The sequence below is a fragment of the Lissotriton helveticus genome, chromosome 3_1, assembly GCF_964261635.1.
Source record: "Lissotriton helveticus chromosome 3_1, aLisHel1.1, whole genome shotgun sequence".
NCBI lineage: Eukaryota > Metazoa > Chordata > Amphibia > Caudata > Salamandridae > Lissotriton > Lissotriton helveticus.
This window is the reverse complement of record NC_136061.1, coordinates 346,276,384-346,296,698: the sequence shown is the minus strand read 5'-3', so window position 1 is coordinate 346,296,698 and position 20,315 is coordinate 346,276,384. Positions and strand designations below refer to the sequence as shown.

Genomic DNA, 20,315 nt, shown 5'->3' with positions numbered 1-20,315 from the left:
TAATTGCAAGCACCAGAAGCCACCTGCTCAAATTAAGCACTTGTTTTAACACTCCAATACTTCCTCTGGCTTAAAATGCGATTGCCTCCACAGAGGTGGTTAAATATCTAGTAGACCAGAAAACTGAATATCCCTGGTACCAATTAATCATCTACCAGTCTTTATATATGTCCTTCTTTCTATTTTATAGCCACATATTCATTTTTGCAAAAGTGAAAGACAACTCTGCTGAGCTGACAGATTGCTCAGGAGAATGTCTAGTGTCACAGCAAATAGTGTGCTAATTCCATCTTGTTTTCCTATATTCAGACTCTTTATGGCCATGATCACCCTTACTAGGAGGCTGTAATAAGCATTCACCACCGCCTGCTGCTCCATATTGTGCCATCTAGTTTTAAGAGCAGACTTGTAGTAAAAAGACATTCTTGCATATTGTGCCAGTATGCTCTGTACTTAATATCAGAGAGTGCCCAGATGTGTGCCCCATCACTCAGCCATTCTCAGCAACAGTTCAGTGATGCCATCTGTAACTTTGCATTCCTGGCAGCTGGCAAAGATTTTCCACCGTCTCATTGTGGTCCTCAGAGCATTCTCAGAATTTCCACCTCTGGCATAGTGCTCCTCGGAGCTTGCTTAGGTTTACCATCCTTAACTTGTACAGGTCTGTGTGTGTGAGTCTCTAGAAAGAAAGAACGGAGCGAGCGACAGATATACACACAGGAGGTAGCTCCACCTCAGTCACTCACCAGAGTTCGTACACCCGTTTTTTTTGTTCATTTTTGTTACACTTCAGCCACTGGATAGGCTTGGAGACTGAAGCATCCCACTACCCGAGTTGAGGCCAAGGACTGAATGGCCATTGATTGTTAACTCTTCGCTCTAATTGCTTTTCCTCGACAGAAGGTTCAGTGAACTTGAAGCCTGCGTCCATCCATTTGTCTGCTTCCGCCTGTTCTTCCTCGGCCCTGCCATCTCTGCAGGCCTGCTAGTTGTTGGGGTGCATGTGTGTTGTTTGAGAATACATGCATTGTGTGCGTAGGCTTGTATGTGTGCTGGATGACTGCATACTTGGAGGCTAGGTGCCTGCGCACCTGTAGGTCGACTCCTTGGTCTCTGCCAGGGGCGTAGCTAGAGCTTGTGACGCCCGGGGCTATCCCTCAGATTGCCGCCCCTGGGGGGGGTGGAGGTGCTGGGGAAAAAGGACGGCGAGCACTTGAAAGGTGGGTGTAATTTCTGGTATTCATATGACTTTCCCTCATCTTTATTGAGTGATATTAATGTTTGCCCATGAGAAAGTGTGACTCCTAGACGTTGAAATGTCACTCATAATTACAATGAAATTCTGAAAGTGCCACATATAGCAATCTGAAACCTTGGCAGCTATGGATGGGCCACAGACTCAGCCACCCACCCCTCTGAACCTGCTGCTGCACTCCTCTTACCCCACTCGATCCAGGCAGGGTCTCTATGGCAGGCAGGGGTGGTTCGGTTCGAACTTTGATCCCCTAATAACTTCTGCTGTACTGAGTCTGCAGTGCAGCAGCCAGATTCTCAGTCCACAGAGCCAGCAAAACAATGCCAAAAGCTGCAAGCACCAGGCCAGAATTGACTACCCCCGAGAGCGTAGCGGTGAAGCGCATAACGCGTCACTGCTACGTTCTAATCACGAGGGCTGGCCAAAATGTCACTACAGGGCCGTCATAGCTGCCAAGGTTTCAGATTGCTATGTGTGACATTTTTTTTAAATTTCAGTGCAATTATGAGTGACATTTCAATAATTTATGAGTGACAATTTCTTGCAAGCAAAACCAAGCTATGAAGTCCATGGGAACGGATAAATATTACAAATTATACTCTTTTGAGCTGTGAGAAATTCTAAAAAGATCTTGAAACTGCTGCAGAGCACCTGAAATTAAAGTTTCCTATTGATCACCAAATGTCTGCTTTTTATACCTAGGTGTTTTTTGTATTCTGGGGTTTGTATGCCCATGCATTATTATAGGAAAGGAGAAAACTATTAATTTCAGATTCCAAAGTATTTAGGATTAACAAATCAGGATTCACGGTGTTACAATTCGCATGAAACACACAACAGGAAGCAGCTACGGATAGGTCACATTATAGTACTTGGTGTCATGTGACACAGAGAGCCAGCCACCCTTTGACACAGATGTAACCTGATAAGTAATGTAAACCCTTCTACCCACCATAATAACAAAAAGATACAACCAGGCGTGGACTGACCTAAAAACAGCAGCAGATGCTGCTCATTGAACACATTTACCCTCCTGCCAATAACAAGGATTACTGCCTTCACTACTGCTCTCTATGCTGCAGCAGATCACATGTAGTTCCTACTGTACCAGTCACTTACTTTCAGGGTTACCATCAGGCTCTGTTGGTATTTTATTGTCCTGGATGTTACAAACATTCTGAGAAGCCCTGAAAGTCGATATTTTTCCCCTCATAAGCGCATATTTTAAACAGTAAAACCAAAAACAAGTTGCAGTGTTCTGGAGCTGCGAAGTTAATAACTGTCTCATAAATAAAGTAAAGACAGAAAGTAAAGCCCCTATATACACTTTATAAAGACATTTTTTTAATAATTCGCTCATGCTTGAGCCTTAAATCGACATGGTCTGTGGTGTAGAGCAGAGTGCAGTAGCGCAATGCTGTCTTTTAATGACAACTCATGCACCTGGTCACAGTGTGACCGGACAGGTGTGCCCCAGCACCGGGCCGGCAGACAAACCTGCTTTAGCCAGCCTTTGCCAACTGGGCCCCTCTGGGTACTCCCTGGCAATCAATCAGATGCAGAGCAAATGTGCACTGCAAGCCACTCTGTCCCACGATAGGATGTGAGGCCCCAACAACAGGGATGTTCTTCGTCAGCTACTGAAGTAAATTAAAATGAAATAGTCAACAGTCTGCTGACAATGGACTCGACAGCTGAGCATCGAAGCCTCAGGCTGAGGCGCAAAACATACATAGGTCACAACCAAGGTGCACGCTATGTCAATCTTTATTAAAATAATGATTCGACACTAAATCAGTCACCTCGAGAGCTGCGATCGTCCCGGTCAGCGCGCAGCTATCAGTCCAGCCCCACAGCCACCAGCATGGCACAGATGATGTCGCAGGCAGCTGAAAATGAAGTACTCGCACAAAGAAAGTCTTCAGCTGTAAACGCAGGGCAGGCAGGCGAAGATAACCCTTAAATAATATAAATGAAACCATATTTTACAAGAGTGAGGATATCTCACTCTACTTACTTTGAGAGGTGAGCTTCAGCGGCTGCAAACTGGTACGGGCCCGGTCTCCTCGTGAGCACAACCGGCATGAAAATTCAACAGCCGAGTGTGTTCTGGGATCTAGAAGTCACGGCGCCGTTCCTGTGCTTGAGGTTAGTGGGTCAAGTTTGCTGCTGCTAGTGCAGGCCGCTTTTGCATAAATCGGGCAAGACCTCGGCTCCTGTCTTCTGTTCAGTGTGAGTCTCCCGCTGTTTACCCTATTGAAGCACCATGTGCCCCCCCCCCCCCCCGCCAGGAGGTATATGCTGATTGTTAGGCTCAGCTCAGCTGTGGGACCCCAGGGGCGTCGGAGGGTTGTTCACCTAATAATCACTGCTCTCCGCTCACATTTCGAAAAAATATAATTACTGCGTGGTCTCGTTTTTTGGGCTGCAGTCAGAGTGGCGAATGGGGCTTTGCGGGGGGTGGCCGACCGGAGGGAGGCTCGCCCCCCCGGGGATTTTGAGGCTCCGGGAGGAAGGGGAGGGGAACATTATAAGGAGGACACAGGAAGGGACTTGGGCAGTTTGGGCTTGGCGGCGGTTTTGGGCTTCTTTTGGGCTGGGAGGGTATAAGAACGGCCATTTTGGGTCACTGGGCACCATTTGATGGGACAGTGACCCAGCAGCCGGGGAGGTGAAGGTTTTTTTTGTGTGTAGTGAGCAGTTAGTGTTTTTTAGAGGGCGTCCGCGCATTGCGGGGTAGTGAGAGCGCATTTGTCTTACTTGTGAGGGATTTGCTGGTCGGTTTCTGTGCGAGGCGGACGGTGGTGCGGAGAAGAGGCAGGCTGACGCGGCGAGCAGTAAGATGGCGGCGGACGATCTGGCGGATCCTAGGGTGCAGGAAGCACTGCGCCTTCTGGGGGAGGCTGGCAGGACCGATCTCCTCCGCAGCGGAGTGCGGGTAAGGCCACCGCGGCGCGCTGCTGATGGCGCCGCGGCGGCTGTTGCTGCTTGTGACCCGCCGAGGTCACGTGCGCGTAAGGGGGAGGGAGCAGCGAAGAGGGCGGCGCGCGGTGGCGGCCTACAGGCGGCTGGTGCGCCGAAGCGCAGAAAGGGCCTGGGGAGAAAGCGCGGTCCAGGCAGGAAGGCGCCCCTGGTGTTTGTAGGAGATGTCGAGGGGCTGGGGGGGAACAGGAATGACGGGGGGCGGGGGACTATGGCCCAGGAGGATCGGGTGTGGTTGTGGAGGGAGGTGCGGCGCTCACAGGGGTCGCGAGTGCAGGGGTGGGGGAAGGGCACGAAGGGGGAGGGGCCGGGGGGCAGGGGCAGGCGGAAGATGAGGTAGGGGGGGCTTGGAGGGGGAGGGGGGCGAGGGGCTTTTGGAGGGGGTGAGTGGGGGACCAGGGGGGGTAGTGCAGGGAGGTTTAGAGGGGGCAGGGGGGGAATCCCCGCTATTAATTGAGGATACTGAGGGGGAGGATGAGGAGGGGGTGGGGGGTGAGAGCGGGCAGGAGGTGGAGGAATCTGAGGAGGAACATACTAACCCAACCGGCAGTAGGGTTTCCCCGCGGGGTGGGGGGTGGGGGGTGCAGGGGGGAGGGGGTGCGATAGGGGGCAGAAGGGTGCAGGCGGGGGGTTGGGGGATGCGCCGGGGGGTGGGGGCGGACGGAGGTGGGGGGAGGTTTTTGGGGGGACCCAGCGGGGGAGAGTGCAGTTTTGAGGGTGCGGGGGGGAGTAGCGGGGGGGAGTTGCGTGGTTGGGGTGGGTGGGGGGGTATGGGAGGGGGCGCGTGGGGCGGTCCGGGCGGGGCAGGGAGCTGGGGGTGGGGGGAGAGCGGGTGGGAGGGTCGCCCGGCGTGGCGGGGAGGACATTCTGCGGCAGGGGGGAGAGGCGGTTGGGGAGGTAGTGGAGACATTTTTGCCCCGGCTTGCTGGACTTCCCCGTTTTTCTCTTGGCAGGAGCAGTGGGGTAGGGGCTCGGGTGAGCAGCATGCGGCTCCTCCCCGCCGAGTGGATGGGCCGGCTCTGCCTAGTACGGGCGGTCGCGCTCCAACGAGGGACCTGGGGTGGTCCGAAAGAAGATGGACGGAAAGTAGCTCTCCAGCGCCCCCCTCCCGATGGGTCGATCCGGCCGCCGGGGGACGGGGATGGAGCAACGAGGCTGCGTTTTCTTCTACTTACCAACAGGAGGGTAGACGGAGAGTGAGTGTGGACTTAGGTGCGTTGATGACGGAGTGTAGGGCCAGAGCGGGTTTGAGCAGAGTATCCATTGGTAGGATTGTGGGGGAAGGGGCAGGGAGTGTTGAGCTGGAGTCGGAGGAAGAAGGGGAGCTGCGGGAGGCGGGGAGGTTTGTAACGTTGTTGAAAGTGTTTTACAGGAATGCCCCCGGCAAGTGGTGCCGCGAGTGACGGCCCCCCCAGCAAATCTGGTTAGGCAGCGGGATCCTGTGAGGACGCCAGCCTTGACGCCAGGTAAGACCAGTACGGGATCTGGGAGTGTCTTGGGCACGCCTCAGGGAGGCAAGGCGGGTGGAAGTGCTGTTGGTGGTCACCACGTGTTGGTGGGGACGGATGCGGCAGGAGGGGATGAGGTGAGACTGGTGAAGGGTAGGTATGTGATGGATGCCGGTGTGTGTACGGAGGCGGTCTGCGGGGCGTCGGGGAGTGCGGTGGCAAGCGGGGCCTCTAGTGAGTTAGTGGCGTCGGGCGCCGGAGCGAAGGGGAACGGCGAGGGGTCGGTTGGGAGCGCAGCGGTGGGGGCTGCGGGGACGGATGTGGCGTCAGGCGGATCGGCGGCGTCGAGTACCGGGGCGAAGGAGAGCTGCGACGTACCGGTTAAAAAGCTGCCGTACATGGGGGTGGCGAAGCCGTTGGGGGCGCATTTGTCGATGTCGACCAGAGAGAAAATATGGAAAGGGGAGTACGTTGAGATCTTGAAATTGCTGCATCGGGAATTGATGGCCAAGGAGGGGTCGAAGGAGGAGGAGCAGGAATTGGCGCGGTGGCCGAGAGTGCCGGTCACTATTGAGAATTGGTCGGCGGCGTTCTTAATCTATGCGAGCGTATACTGTGAGAAGTATCCTGACAGGGCAGTCGCGCTGTTCAAGTACATGGACGTAGTGCGGAGGGCGCAAGTGACTTACGGTGGCAATGCGTGGTCGCATTACGACGAGGAGTTTAGGGCGCGCATGGCGTCGGACCCGGAGGCTAAGTGGGGGGAGTTGGATGCGGACCTTTATCAGCAGACAATGAGTGGGGCGAAATTTGGCCGCACTATCTACACGGCCAGTGGTTTGCCACTGGCTTCCACACCCTTTTCGGCTCGCCCCACCCGTGGGGGGGTGGGACCGGGAGGAGCCGGGAGCTTCCAGAGCGGGGGGGCCTGCTGGGATTTTAACAGGGGTTCCTGTCTCCGGCAGACGTGCAAATTTAGGCACGAGTGCTCCTCTTGTGGAAAACGCCATCCAGAATCGCGTTGCTGGGGGCTTTGGGGAGGCCCCTCGCAGGGCCAATACCCGGCTCCCGTGCCCGGCAGGGGGAGAGGTGGGGGAAGGGGGGGTGCGAGTACCTTGGGAAAAGGCTCGTACACCGGTTAGGCTGGACCGGTTGGAACCCCTCTTGGAGGTTTATCCGCGGGCGGATGATGCGTCGGTGCTGCGTCGAGGGTTCAGGGAGGGTTTCCGGTTGGGGTACGAGGGTCCGCGGATTGCTCGCTGGGCGGAGAACCTGAAGTCTGTGAATGCACACAAGGGCATCGTCCGGGAGAAGCTTTTCAAAGAAGTGAGAGAGGGGAGGATGGTGGGACCTTTCGAGGTGGCGCCATTGGAGGATCTGATCATTTCACCCATTGGAGTGGTCCCGAAGAAAGAGCAAGGTCAATTTCGTTTGATTCAACATCTCTCGTGGCCGGAGGGCGCGTCGGTGAACGATTTTATATCCGCAGAATTGGCGTCGGTGTCATACTCGTCCGTGGATGTCGCGAGAAAATTGGTGACGACGGCGGGACGAGGGGCGCTCATGGCAAAATGCGATGTGAAATCGGCATTCAGGTTGCTGCCGGTTCACCCGGATGATCATCAGTTGCTGGGAATACAGCTGGACGGGTTAAATTTTGTTGACAGAGCGCTTCCGATGGGGTGCTCCGTGTCATGTGCCTTGTTCGAGCGTTTCAGTTCTTTCTTGCAGTGGGCTTTTTCCTGGCGCACAGGCTCTGAGGCGATTACGCATTATCTGGATGACTTCTTCCTGGTGGGCAGCCCCGGTTCAACGGACTGCCAGCGACAGCTGAGTAGTTTTATGGACCTGATGAATTACCTGGGGGTGCCTTTGGCGCCAGAGAAGACACAGGGGCCCAGCACGGTGCTGTCGTTCCTCGGGATAGAGCTCGACTCAGCGGCCATGGAAGCACGCCTGCCGGAAGACAAGAGGTCGGCGATGATGGTTTTGGTGAGGGACATGTTGGCCAGGCGGAAGGTGTTGGTGCGTGAGGTACAGGTGTTGCTGGGGCACTTGAATTTTGCGTGCCGCGTGGTGCGGGCGGGGCGGACTTTTTGTAGACGGTTGGGAATGGCTTTTTCTGGGTTGTCGATGCCTCATCATCACGTACGGCTGCCGGCGGGCGCGAGAGAGGATCTGTGCATGTGGTTGGCTTTCTTGGAGCGATTCAACGGTGTTCCCATGGCGCCGCCGGAGGAGTGGGAGTGGGACGTGACGATGTCGTCGGATGCGGCGGGAGTCGGCGGTTTCGGGCTCTACTGGGCGGGACGGTGGTGCGCGGAGCAATGGCCGGAGCAGTGGCAGGCGGGGGGGAGAAGCATTGCTTTTTTGGAGTTGTTCCCGCTGGTGGTGGCTGTGACAGTGTGGGCGCGTGAGTTGGCGCACAGGCCCGTGTTGTTCAAGGTGGACAATATGTCGGTGGTGCAGGTGGTGAACCGGCAGTCTGCAAGGGAGCCTCAGGTGCTAAAGCTGATGCGCGTGTTCGTGTTGAGGTGCCTGGACAACAATATCTTGTTTCGGGCGCAGCATGTGCCGGGAGTGGACAATGACATTGCGGATGCTTTGTCTCGTCAACAGTGGCAGAGATTCCATGGGCTAGCCACGGAGGCGGCGGCGGTCAAGACGGAGGTGCCGGAAGAGATGTGGTTGGTGGGAGAGCGCGGGTCGTTCGATTGGTGAGGTCGTCCATGGCAGTGTCCACGTGGAAGAGTTACGAACAGGCATGGCTGGAGTTTCTGCGTTTTGGAGCGGTAAGGCAGCGGGACAAGTGGCGTCGGGAGGAGCAGGTGGTGCAATTTATGCTGGGGTTGATGGACAGAGGTCTGGCGAGAGTGACCATTGCGGGTAAACTGGCGGGTGTGGCGTTTATGGGCAAGCTTTGGTGGGGCTATGCTCCCTCGGCGGGGGAATTGGGAGGGCGTCTTCTGGAGGGTTGGGAGAGAGAGAAGGGGGCACGGGTGCGACAGAGACGGCCCATTACGGAGGCAATGTTGGAGGGATTGCTGAGTCGGATGCCGGTGGTGTGTAGAGATCAGGAAGAGGCTGTGCGGTTTTCCACATTGATGTCGTGGTTGTATTTTGGGGCCTTTCGAGTGTCAGAGCTGGTGGGTTTGAAAGGGCAGGCGGGGTTGACGTGGGGGGACGTGGAGTTTCGGGGAAGGGAGGTCGCCGTGCGGCTACGACGTTCCAAGACCGATCAGCGGGAGAGGGGCACGTGGGTGTTACTGGGTCCGGGGGAAAAGGAGGCGGTGTGTCCGGTGGAGTGGGGGAGGCGGTTGGCGGCCGGAGGCGCGCTGGCTGGTGCGGAGGTTTTTGACAGAGGAGAGGCGGGACGTGTGACGGCCGCGCAGTTGTTATGGGTCCTGCGGCACGCCCTGCGGTCTATGGGTGAGGATCCAAAGGAATTCGGGACGCATTCATTCCGCATCGGGGCGGCGACGGAGGCAGTGCAACGGGGTTGGGGGAAGCAGGACATAAAGCGGTTGGGGCGCTGGAAATCGGATTGTTATAAGACATACGTCAGGTTGCGTGGGGTAGTGGTGGACTGAGGGGGTGTGGACTTGTTGCTTACATGTGTCTCTTTTCAGGTGCAGTGGCGGGGCCTACGGCGGCGGCGGTGTCCATTTATGTGGTGGGACATTCTTTTGTTAAAAGAGCGGAAAAGGCCGAATGGGAAAAATGCAAGAACCTTAACCTGGAATTAGATGAACAGTTGTTTCAGTGCCATTGGAGAGGCAAAGGGGGTATGCGTTGGCACGAGTTGGTGCCGGTTTTAAATAACGTTGTTCGGGGAGGGGTGTGCCCGGATGTTTTAGTGGTTCATCTGGGTGAAAACGACCTGGTGCAATGTAAGGGTTTGGCCCTGGTGAAGCAAATGCGGAGGGATTTATTGGAGATCAAGAGGCAGTGGGCAGGGTGTCACATTATCTGGTCTGAGTTCATTCCGAGGAGATGCTGGAGGGGGGCAGTGAGGCCAGGGGCGATTGACAGAACCAGGAGGAAGATCAACAGGGAGATGAGGACCTTTTGTGATAAAGAAGGGGTGGGCAGGATGGAGCACCCGGAGCTAACGTATGGAGCTATATATTTTTTCTTGGAGGATGGGGTACATTTGTCCAGATACGGGATGGAACTTTATGTGGTACAGTTGAAGGAGGCGTTGGACAGGACGATAGGGGTGAAACGGTATCCGAAGGTACAGAGGTCCTAGGGGGGGGGTCGAAAGCGGTTAAGGCTTTCGAGTGGCGCTTTTCCCTAGTATAATGGGGGGGGTAGGATAGGAGGAAGGAGCTTTACTGGTTGAAAGGGAGGGAGTGTACATAGGGCAGAGGTTAAAACATTGAGCCAGGCGTTTGTGTAAATGATAAGGAGGTTTATGAGGTTGTTGGGGAACTGTTTAGGGGTGGGGGTGGGGGGATTGACAGATATGTGTATATTTAGTTAGGCCTAGTTTTGTGTGGCAAAGGCCAAGGTTGGGGTATGTTCAGGATGCACCTGTTTCCAATAAAAGCGGCCTTTAACACACTATATACCTGTGTCCGGTCGGTTCTTCCCCTCCCCGTCTCCCGATGGGCCCCAATGGGGCTTTGCGGGGGGTGGCCGACCGGAGTGAGGCTCGCCCCCCCGGGGATTTTGGGGCTCCGGGAGGAAGGGGAGGGGAACATTATAAGGAGGACACAGGAAGGGACTTGGGCAGTTTGGGCTTGGCGGCGGTTTTGGGCTTCTTTTGGGCTGGGAGGGTATAAGAACGGCCATTTTGGGTCACTGGGCACCATTTGATGGGACAGTGACCCAGCAGCCGGGGAGGTGAAGGGGTTTTTTGTCCCACCCGCCCTCCCTGTTTTATGCTAGCTAGGGTTGGGGGGGGACAGAGCAAGGGTTTTTGTTGGTTGCAGGTGCTTTCTGTGGTAGGGTGCCGAGTGTGTCGCTAGGAGCAGGTGCTGGGGTGGTCTTCTGTGGGTTGGCGCTTTTCCCTAGTATAATGGGGGGGTAGGATAGGAGGAAGGAGCTTTACTGGTTGAAAGGGAGGGAGTGTACATAGGGCAGAGGTTAAAACATTGAGCCAGGCGTTTGTGTAAATGATAAGGAGGTTTATGAGGTTGTTGGGGAACTGTTTAGGGGTGGGGTGGGGGGATTGACAGATATGTGTATATTTAGTTAGGCCTAGTTTTGTGCGGCAAAGGCCAAGGTTGGGGTATGTTCAGGATGCACCTGTTTCCAATAAAAGCGGCCTTTAACACACTATATACCTGTGTCCGGTCGGTTCTTCCCCTCCCCGTCTCCCGATGGGCCCCAAATGTGCGCAGGCGGGACTTTCGCACGCAGGAAGCAGTGCAGATAATGTAACATTGTAGGACGACTGGAGCAGATATTTAACTGTTGAGCTGCTGCTGCTCGAGTCGCAAGTGAAGTCTTCTGTGGCCCGACCCCGAGGCACACAAAAGTGGCGCTGGAGCGTGCTAGCACCTGGCGAAGGCGCGGCCGCCTTTATAATTTATTTGGGGACACTGTGTTTGTGCCCAAATAAATTATAAAGGAGGCCGCCTCAAAAAAAGTGCCGCCTGGGGCGGATCGCCCCCCTCGCCCCCCCCCCCCCCAGCTACGCGGGTGGTCTCTGCGCATTGCAGTTTGTAGGTGTCTTCTGTTTGCTTGGACGTCTGTGTTTCTTCGTGCATGTGCTTTGCCGGTGTGTGTAGGTGAGGTGCGTGTCTTTGTGTACACGCACTACGCCAAAGACAAACCTATCTGCTTTGCCACGTCGCTTGTTTTCCAAGTCTGCTCTTCCGTGCTCGAATTTTTCTAGGGCCTATGCCTGGCGTGCAGGTGATCTAATTACATTTTGGGGGATGTGGGGGTGGGGGAGGGGTGTTTGTGTATATTATGCTCCATCCCTTGCATCTAGTAATAAGACGTGAGAGCATCTTTTGGTCTCCCAGCAACCTGCTGATGTTACAGCAAGAAGCCCGTCATTGGGTTAAAGGGAGCCCAGGGTTGCCCCTCCTCGAGTCTCCTGCGCGCGCCCTCTCCGTGCATGACGGAATGCGCGCGCGCGCAGACCTCCTGCCCCCTGGAATTGTTCTAATGCAAAACAATCCCCGCGCTCTGCATTAACGTTATTACTTGGAGCTGCGGGCAGGCAATTAAGGCAAGAGCTGCGGAAAATCCAAAGGCCTGCATCGAGCGGTTGTCCCTACGGCCGGCCTTGGATGCGCCATTGACCCCTAACGTGCTTTTCTCACTTGATCCTTACTCACCAATCTGCATAGCGCTTCGAGAACCAGAGCGCTTCAATAAGGCGCTCACCTCCAAGGAGAATGTACTGTGTGCAGAAGAGTGCCACTCCTGTACGTAAAACGGGAAAGACCAACATTAGTCATTCGGGACCTGAACACATAGAGGCTGCTCAAAATTAGGAGGATTTCGCAGGCACGCGCACCTTTATTCTTGTAGGGATACTGTGAATATTCCCCTCAGTTTACTTTTATTTTTGCACACTAGTTTTCATATTAAAATCGGGATTTTTGTCCGCCTTTTAACTCGTTTCAGGACTCAAAAATTACCAAAATCCATCAGGTCAAAGTTGTGAGGAAAGCCTTTTTGTAAAATTACGCCAAATCCATTTTAAGCACTGCCTAACGCACTCAGTGAAATTGGCCAGATTGCTGGGGAAAAACACATGCCTGGGGCAGTGCTCAATTTGTAAAAAGACAAACAAATATATGCGCCAGGGCTCTCCTCAGGAGGCCACTGCAGCCTGCACCACACACTGCCCGTGCCATCCTCCCAATGATAGTAACAACACACATACTACCCATCATACTCCTACAAATGTGATAAGATGGACTATTCCAGGCCCCCATAGCGATAAGAATGGTTTAAGCAGCAGGTAATAGTAATTTTAATGTATATTGAATTAATAATTAACTATTGTTTTGGTCATCTCTAAGTTAGTCCGACAGCGCCACCTGTTGCAGACTGCCACAAACGCCTGTGTTGACAATGAAGTACCCGTCCTAAGCACCTGAAACCACAGGTTCAAATTAAGCTTGAAGAAATCCTTGTATTCCGCACACCACTACATGCTAAATATCAGGATCTGTGCAACACTTTGCTCATGTAATAAATTCTTCGCTCAACACTAACAAGAACTATGTTGAAATTTCAGGATATTCTCTCTGGATAAACTTTCATACAATGCATCGAAATTGGATCCATTCACAGAGTTTGTAGCTATTCTGACCGTCATTGGCAAAATCAAAATGTCTTGCCTTTGGTTCACGTTGGATGTTCAGGGCTTTTTGGCGATGTAACCATAGGCAAGTTGCTGTAAATGGCCAACAGCATGGATGCGGCTGCTGCAGCTGTGTTATCATTTTGTGAGGATATGTGCATGTGCCATTACACTTGCGTACACCTACAATATGACTTGGGTGCTATTTTTTTATTTACCCATCCATGATGGACTTTTATTTTGTATTTCTTTTAAAGAAATAGGAGCATGAAAGCGATGTTTTAAAAGTAGAAGGGTAGGAAGCAGTTTGCTGCCTGGTACTCTTCCCCACCCCCCAAAAAATAATAAAAATAAAGTATTTGAAACAAAAACATATAGACGTAGGGACAACAGAGGAGAGGATGGGGAATCCATAGGGAGAAACCGGGAGTTAGTTGAATAGTAGCACGTGAGGGACAGCAACACAGGCACAGGGAAAAAGGACACTAGCGAGAAGCGGGAATAGAAGCACATAATAGCTTGCAACACAAGGGACACAGCAATACGGCATGCAGGTGGGAAAAGCACACAGGGGAGAGAGCTGGAAAACATATGCACTGTCATGGAGTGTTTAAGCAAAAAATAAAAATAAAAGTAGTTACCTAAAAGTGAATAGAGGAATAATACAAGTCAGCCAAACCCAAGGATAGTAAAAAATGATATACTCTATGATATGGACATCACAATATGGATGAAGAAAGCCATCCAATCAGAAGCAAGCAAATAAGAGTGACAATAAACCATTCAAAGGGAGCGATTTCCAGGCTGTAAGCCCACTGTAAATTCTTGGCGAGCTCACAATATGTTTTTTCCAACCAAACAACTTTTGCTGTCTCGTAGGTGAGACCTAAAAACTGACATGGCTCCGAGCATCATGGGCTCTCATTGAACACACCTGAGCGAGTGTAATTACATTGTGGTAAATTATAAAACAAGAAGCGATAACAAATACTTAAGAACTACATCCTGCTTTCAATGAGTAAGTGAGTGACGTATCTGCATTCATACAGTGGGCCTTACGGCTGTGGGATAGCTCAAGGTACTTATAGAGGTAGATTTGTGATTGTTCGCTATCTTCTATTGCTGAAATTGCATCCTCACCTTGTATTTTTATACATACATTTATTCCAGAGCTCTGTATCCTGTCAGTCAGAGCTCTACTATGCCTACATTGAAGGGCCAGTCTTTGGAAGCAGCCGTCTTTATTGCACGGTTAGAGAGCCTGTCACCTACAGGTCCATGCTATATAATGTCTTGTCACTAACCAAGCTTTAGAGCAGGGTCAGAGAGTTTGGTCTGTTTTGATTAGGGTCAGAGGCAGTACCATATGTGCAAGAGTTACACCCTTTTACCTCTAGATCATTGCTACAAAAGTTGATAATAGTTCCACATTTGTAAAGCTTACAGTTACCACCCCTAAGGGTATCCTGGCACTGGGGGCCGTCGGGGAGATTAAAGGAGATATTGCCCAGAGTCACATGGTGCTAAGCTAGGCTGCCACCAGCGCCGGTGATTGAACCATGAGTCCCATGCCCCGGAGTCAGCTGCTCTGGCCGTTGCACCACACCTTGGTTAATAATGCCTATCATCTGTAGATCACAGTTCGAGAGCTCTCACTGGGTATTTGACCCTCCATCTTAAGATCGCATTTAAAGCATGCCTTCTGTAGCTCAGTGCTTGAGCCTCTTATGTCTGGTCAAGATTAGTGAGCCCTACGCCAACTGAAACGAGTAATAGATCGTTATCTCTAGGTCAGGTTTAGAAAGCCTGTCACATTCATATTGTGGCCGCTGAATTTGCGCTCTTTAATGGAATAGTTAAAACCTGTCATTTGTAGTTCAATGTTTAAGCCTCTCACTTCTAGTCTGGAGTAATGAGCCTTTCACTAGTTGAGGAGGGTAAAACCGTAATATCTGCATGTCATGGTGAGATAGCCTGTAATCTCTGGGCGGGGTTTGTGAGTGTGCCATCCAGTGACAAATTTGTAAAAAAAAATAAGTGCCAGGCTCTCGTCAGGAGGCAGTTTTCACCAGCCCATTTCTCCTGCTAGCGTCGTCTAAAACTGAACCAACTACTAACCATGAAAGTTGGGACAGGATGTAGCATAGTGCCCAGAGCTGCCGACCTCGGTGTTGGGGAACCAGGTTCAAGTCTCTGTGTTGGCTCAACATCCGTGATTCTGGGCAAATCAGTTCATCTCTTGGTAAATGAATGTGTCCTTAACTGGCGCTCATGAAATGGGCTGGTGTTGATGATTAAGTGCCAGTGCTGAGCACTGGAAACCACTGGCTCATATTAAGCAGTGGTGCCATCTCTGCCCCAGGGTTAAATCCTGTCATAGCCTAGGTCACTGGTAGGTATCCATTTGCTGACAGGTTAGGATTAGTGATATGGTCACTAAGCTGGTATAGTTAGAGCCGCTGATTTAGGTATGGGTTTGGACTGCACAGCTGTCAAAAATACAGACTGCTTAAAATATATATAGAGTGGGCTTTGGGTTTGCCTTGTTCGACCATTGGGTTTCTTCTACCAACCGCTATTAGCCGCTGTTGAGAAAATGTGTCAATCAAATCTTGATTGTTGGTTGGGTGTACCTTTCCGCCTCCCCTCGAATGCTTACACTGAAGGGCACGAGTGCCTACCTTACAGCAACTACTCTCTTTATTTTAAATGGAAATGGACTGTATCAAAGGCAAGTGAGCCAAAAATACAGTCCACCTTTCAATTCTTGTCTCTCTTTATGTGCTTACATACACTGTTTGTGCTAGCACATTTAAACCCAGATTATAGCTCATTAAACCCTGAACTATTGGCTTTGCCAATGCTTGTATTAGTTGAGGGTTATGGAGCCGGTCCTGTCAGGGTTAGTGAGCCTGTCACACCTGGACCTGGTGTTCAGTTTGTCACCAGATCCTCCAGCACCCGTTTTTGGCGACTGCGAGTGAATACCCTGGTGCAGGGAGTTGAGTGAAGAAGCAAAAAGAATGCAGTGGTTTTACAATCTGTGCAGTGGCACTGAAGGCCCACGGCGTCTGAGCCGCACGCCCCTGGGCCTACTTCTAAATAAAGCTGAACCGTGCCTCCAGCAAATAATCTGCTGACGTGTTGGTGTTTATGCTCTGAAACGTATGCACGGTGCATTGAGTGACTACCACCAGCAGCTTCACGGGGAGGCCACAGTCTTTACCAAACAGGGCTTCGCCGCGTGCTGTGCATTACGCCTCCTAACACGAACTGCGGGTCTCTGCCTCTAGGCGGGGCCATTACACCTTTCTCCGGCGCAGACACCCAGCTGATCTCCGCAGTGCCCGCTCTGCCACCAGTTGGACACATTGTACATTTCCTAATTTGAGGCTCCCAACCTTCGTCGCCCAGCGGGATTGTAAAGGTTTCCGAGGAATGCCTCTAGCTTTGATGGCTGGGGCCGCCCCTCCGCTCCTAGCAGTGTTAGCTCGGGCCTCTGCTTCCGCCCCTGATGGAGAGGGAGCCAGTTGCTATGGAGACCGAGAGTCGGGGATGCAATGGAAGATGAAAAGCACAGCGCTGGTGCGGAGCCAGGGACGAGGCGTTCGTTCGCTGGGGCAGAGTACAGTAGCTTCAGGGGGAGGGGTGTCGAGGGGACGTTAACGGCTTCTTCCACACCAAAGAGGGCTTCCCTCGAGCCCCCCGGGATTGTAGAAAACTAAAGTTCTTGTTTTCATAATACATTTTGAACTCGAAGGATCATTAAATGTACTCTAGATGCTACTCGTGCTCTGTGGGAAGGACTTGGCTAAGTTCACGTTTGTACTAGACATTTTTTAGTGCATGTACTACAAGACAAAATAGTAAACGACGCGGCAATCGAAGCCCTCCTTGCCTCGTGAGTCAAGTGCAGCGAAGACGGTAGCAGGACAGCCTGCTCCCTCACCCTCTCTCACATTCACAGGCACCTCTCACCAGAAGCAGCGCCCGGGGCATCCCTCTCACATTCGCACAGAATGCTGTGTACACAGCAGCACTGCAAGCTTCCAAGCCGAAGAACCGGGTTCGAATCACATTCTTTGATTCTTGGCAAATCGCTTAATCTCCCCGCGCCTACCAAAAAACGAGTGTGTCCCTGTGTAATGTAACTGGTGCTCATGTTAAGCGCTTCAATTCCTTCAGGTCGAGCTCGCGCTATATAAATCTGCACAAAGAAAATGCAGCTCGGACAGTTGTGGAAGCCTCTATCACACATTCCCCAATGTCAGAGGCTGCAGTAGTAGTGCACACCATTTAGAGCCTGGGCACCAGTAATACAAGCTTCCAATATAACCACAGGACATGTCCTGCATGAGTACAAGTAAAGCCAACTCCCAACCTCGGTACTACGTTTTAAATCCTGAGTTTGTGCTTCTCCAGGCCAAGCACTCTAAAGTATAATGGATACTAGTGTGGATGACCTATAACTCCTACACCTCGTAGTCCTTTGCCATTTCCTATACACCGATTTACACACTTATGATTCTTTGTCTCTGCATAATGTGTGTGTGACATAAAGTGCTCTGACACCCTACTTATAACATGATGTAGCAATATAAAACAAGAGAAATACACGTCAGCGAGTGGTTCTGGAGAGTAGAGCGGCACTATTGGAGAGTGGTAGCGAGGCAATAAATGGAGAAGGTCAATACTGGGGAGGCCCCAATAAACATTGTCGCACCGGGCACCACCAGCGCACCGGGCCCTTCTCCTGCTCAATGGGACGCGTCCCATAAATACCCATTGTCATTCTAGTTACACGACTGGAGTAGATATTCTAGGCGCTATGAACTCCTCTGCATCCTAAATGAATCTTGTAACTTCAGCCAAAGTTACTCTTATTATGGCCGGATCAAACAACCCACAATTGTAACCCTGGGCTTTCAGCCTTATTTTTATCTTGTACATAAGCAATTTCTTCAGGCTAACTGTCTTCATTGGTAACACCATAATGTGGAAGGATGATTAGAGGTGTCAGAGCTCAGGATTCCCAGACGTCTCTCTCCACCACACAGATCAATAATGAGAGCAGCACCTTCTGAGTTTTACTAACTTCCACACCTAAACTACATTTAGTAAATTGTTGTTGTGAAGATGTTCTCACAGCTTAACCGCATGCGTGCGGCGCATTTTCCCGCTGTGCGCTGAGTTTTTGAAAAACCCGCGGTTCATGACGAGCTCAGCTCGTCCTGAGCGTACGAGAGGTGTACCTCATGACGAGCTGAGCTCGTCATTAGCGTCGAAGGGGTTAAGGAGCCGGAGGGGGGTGGGGGTGGAATGGGGTGCTGGGGGGACAGGGTCTGTAAAGATGCAGAAGGTGTGGCTGCTCAGATAAAATCAATCATCAGAAATGCCACTTCCCTATAAATCTAACTCCTTGAGTGAAGGTGATGGATCTTTTGATATTTGACATGGGTCTCTCAGAGAGACACCTGCTCAGATTGCAGGGTCAGGCAGTCCTGGGCAAGAGAGACTCTAGCACTAGGCGCACATACAATTTCTGTATGTTTATAGACTGTCTGCAAGTGCCAGCAGTGTGAAAAACACAAAGTCAATTCTAGGGCGAACCTTTACGGCATCTTAATTTATATTCGTAAGAAATAAGTTGTTTAGTCATGCTTATTTGTAAGAATGGCGGGAGAAATACTGACTGGGGGTCAGGCGTCCATCTTGTACTTGAACTGCTGCAGTGTCCAGGGTTGGAGTGGTTCTAAATACACCTAGAAGTTTATTCTATTAGAACTGAACTAGACAAAGCTTGTGTAGAATGTAAAGACCTTGCATGACCAGGAAATGCCTGCTACTCCCCTCTTTGACTCTTTCTGGTATGCCCTGTGTTTTTACCCCAGAAGACTCCGCAATCTATTAGTCCATTGGGGTTGCTCCATGATTTTCGGCATGTTTAACAGCACACTCTTATACTCATAATATTTAGGGGGCACCCAAAGTGTAACCCCACTCATAGGCAATAGAGAGTTTTCGGCAAATGTGGAATGAGTGGACATTTAGCAGAAGTTGAACTACATTTAGGGGTGCAGGATGTTTTGTTTGTACTGCATAGATGTGACTGTGGCACAATTATTAGGAAAAGAGCAGACCCATGGTCAGGGAGACAAAGAGTGCAGTACCAGCTGACTAAAGTCTGCGTGGGTTTTGCCTAGCAGGTTTAGCAAAAAGCACCTTGTGGACAAGCAGGCCAGTACCAACTAAGACAAACAACAACAACTACCCTCATTCCCTAAAGATCAAAAACTCATTTAGAAAATATGCAGTTCTTTATCAACATGTTCTCATTAATGCCTTCAACAATTATTTGAAATTACTTTAAACAGGAACAATTGAATCCATTTTCAATACAAAAACACAATGAAACAATACCTATTTGTATTCTTCTATGAGCATGTTTATATAAATAATCATGGTTTCAGAATCAATTTCGGCAAATTACAGTAACTTATTGTGAGAAGTTGGCCAGGCATATGCTATCCACTATTCTAGTGGGCACCTTGCACAAGTCCAGACGACCCTTATTGATAGTAGGTTTAAGACAACCTTTATAGAAAGCTATCCTAGTGGTAGCTGTGGAAAGCAGCCTTCAGGCTAAGTCTTGAAGGAATGTAAAGCAGCTTATTTTACCAGTCTATAATCCCTTGAATAATCAAATGAAAGGAGATCCACACCAGGTATATATCAAATATATATGTATTTATTCTAAACACAACCCCTCTAGTCTCTTTATGAGGCTAGAAGTAGAAGTACAATACAAGAACTTAAGTAGCACACAGTAAATTAGCACAGTATACGTTTTGCCCTAGGGGCCTAACAAACCATATACTAAGAAAGTGGTATAAGAACCACGTGAGGGATAGTAATTAGGTCTAGGGCCTGTAGAACTGCTGGGGCAACCAGGAACCACCCATGGTAGGGATGCAGAAGACCCACGTGGGACACGTGCAGTGTCTAAACACAGCCGCAAATCACCATTGACTTCTATGGCGAAAGTTAAAGTTACAAATTTAAAGAATAAGGACACTTGGGAGTGGACTACGGTAAACCCCATTCAGTACTGGACACTTCGAGAGTCAAGACCCACGGGAGCACGGAAGTACTCGTGTTACCTCACCGCGGGAAGCCGGGTGCATAGGTGTCTTTTCGTGTCAGGTTTCGTCGTCGTTTCCAATGGAGAGCGGCAAAGGAGTGCTGCAGGCGACCAGGTGAAAAGTGTCCGGATGGATCCAAGGGGGGAAGGGAGATATGAAGAACCTGAAAGCAGAGGGGACAGAGTCTGGGTCACTAGCCAGTGACCAGGAAGGCG

General features: G+C 51.2%; 1 protein-coding gene across 1 annotated transcript in view; it reads left to right on the top strand.

Annotated features, from left to right (window-relative positions):
- Nucleotides 1–20,315, top strand: part of ABR (ABR activator of RhoGEF and GTPase) — a 1,246,002-nt gene that overhangs the window by 405,896 nt on the left and 819,791 nt on the right. The window lies entirely within an intron of this gene.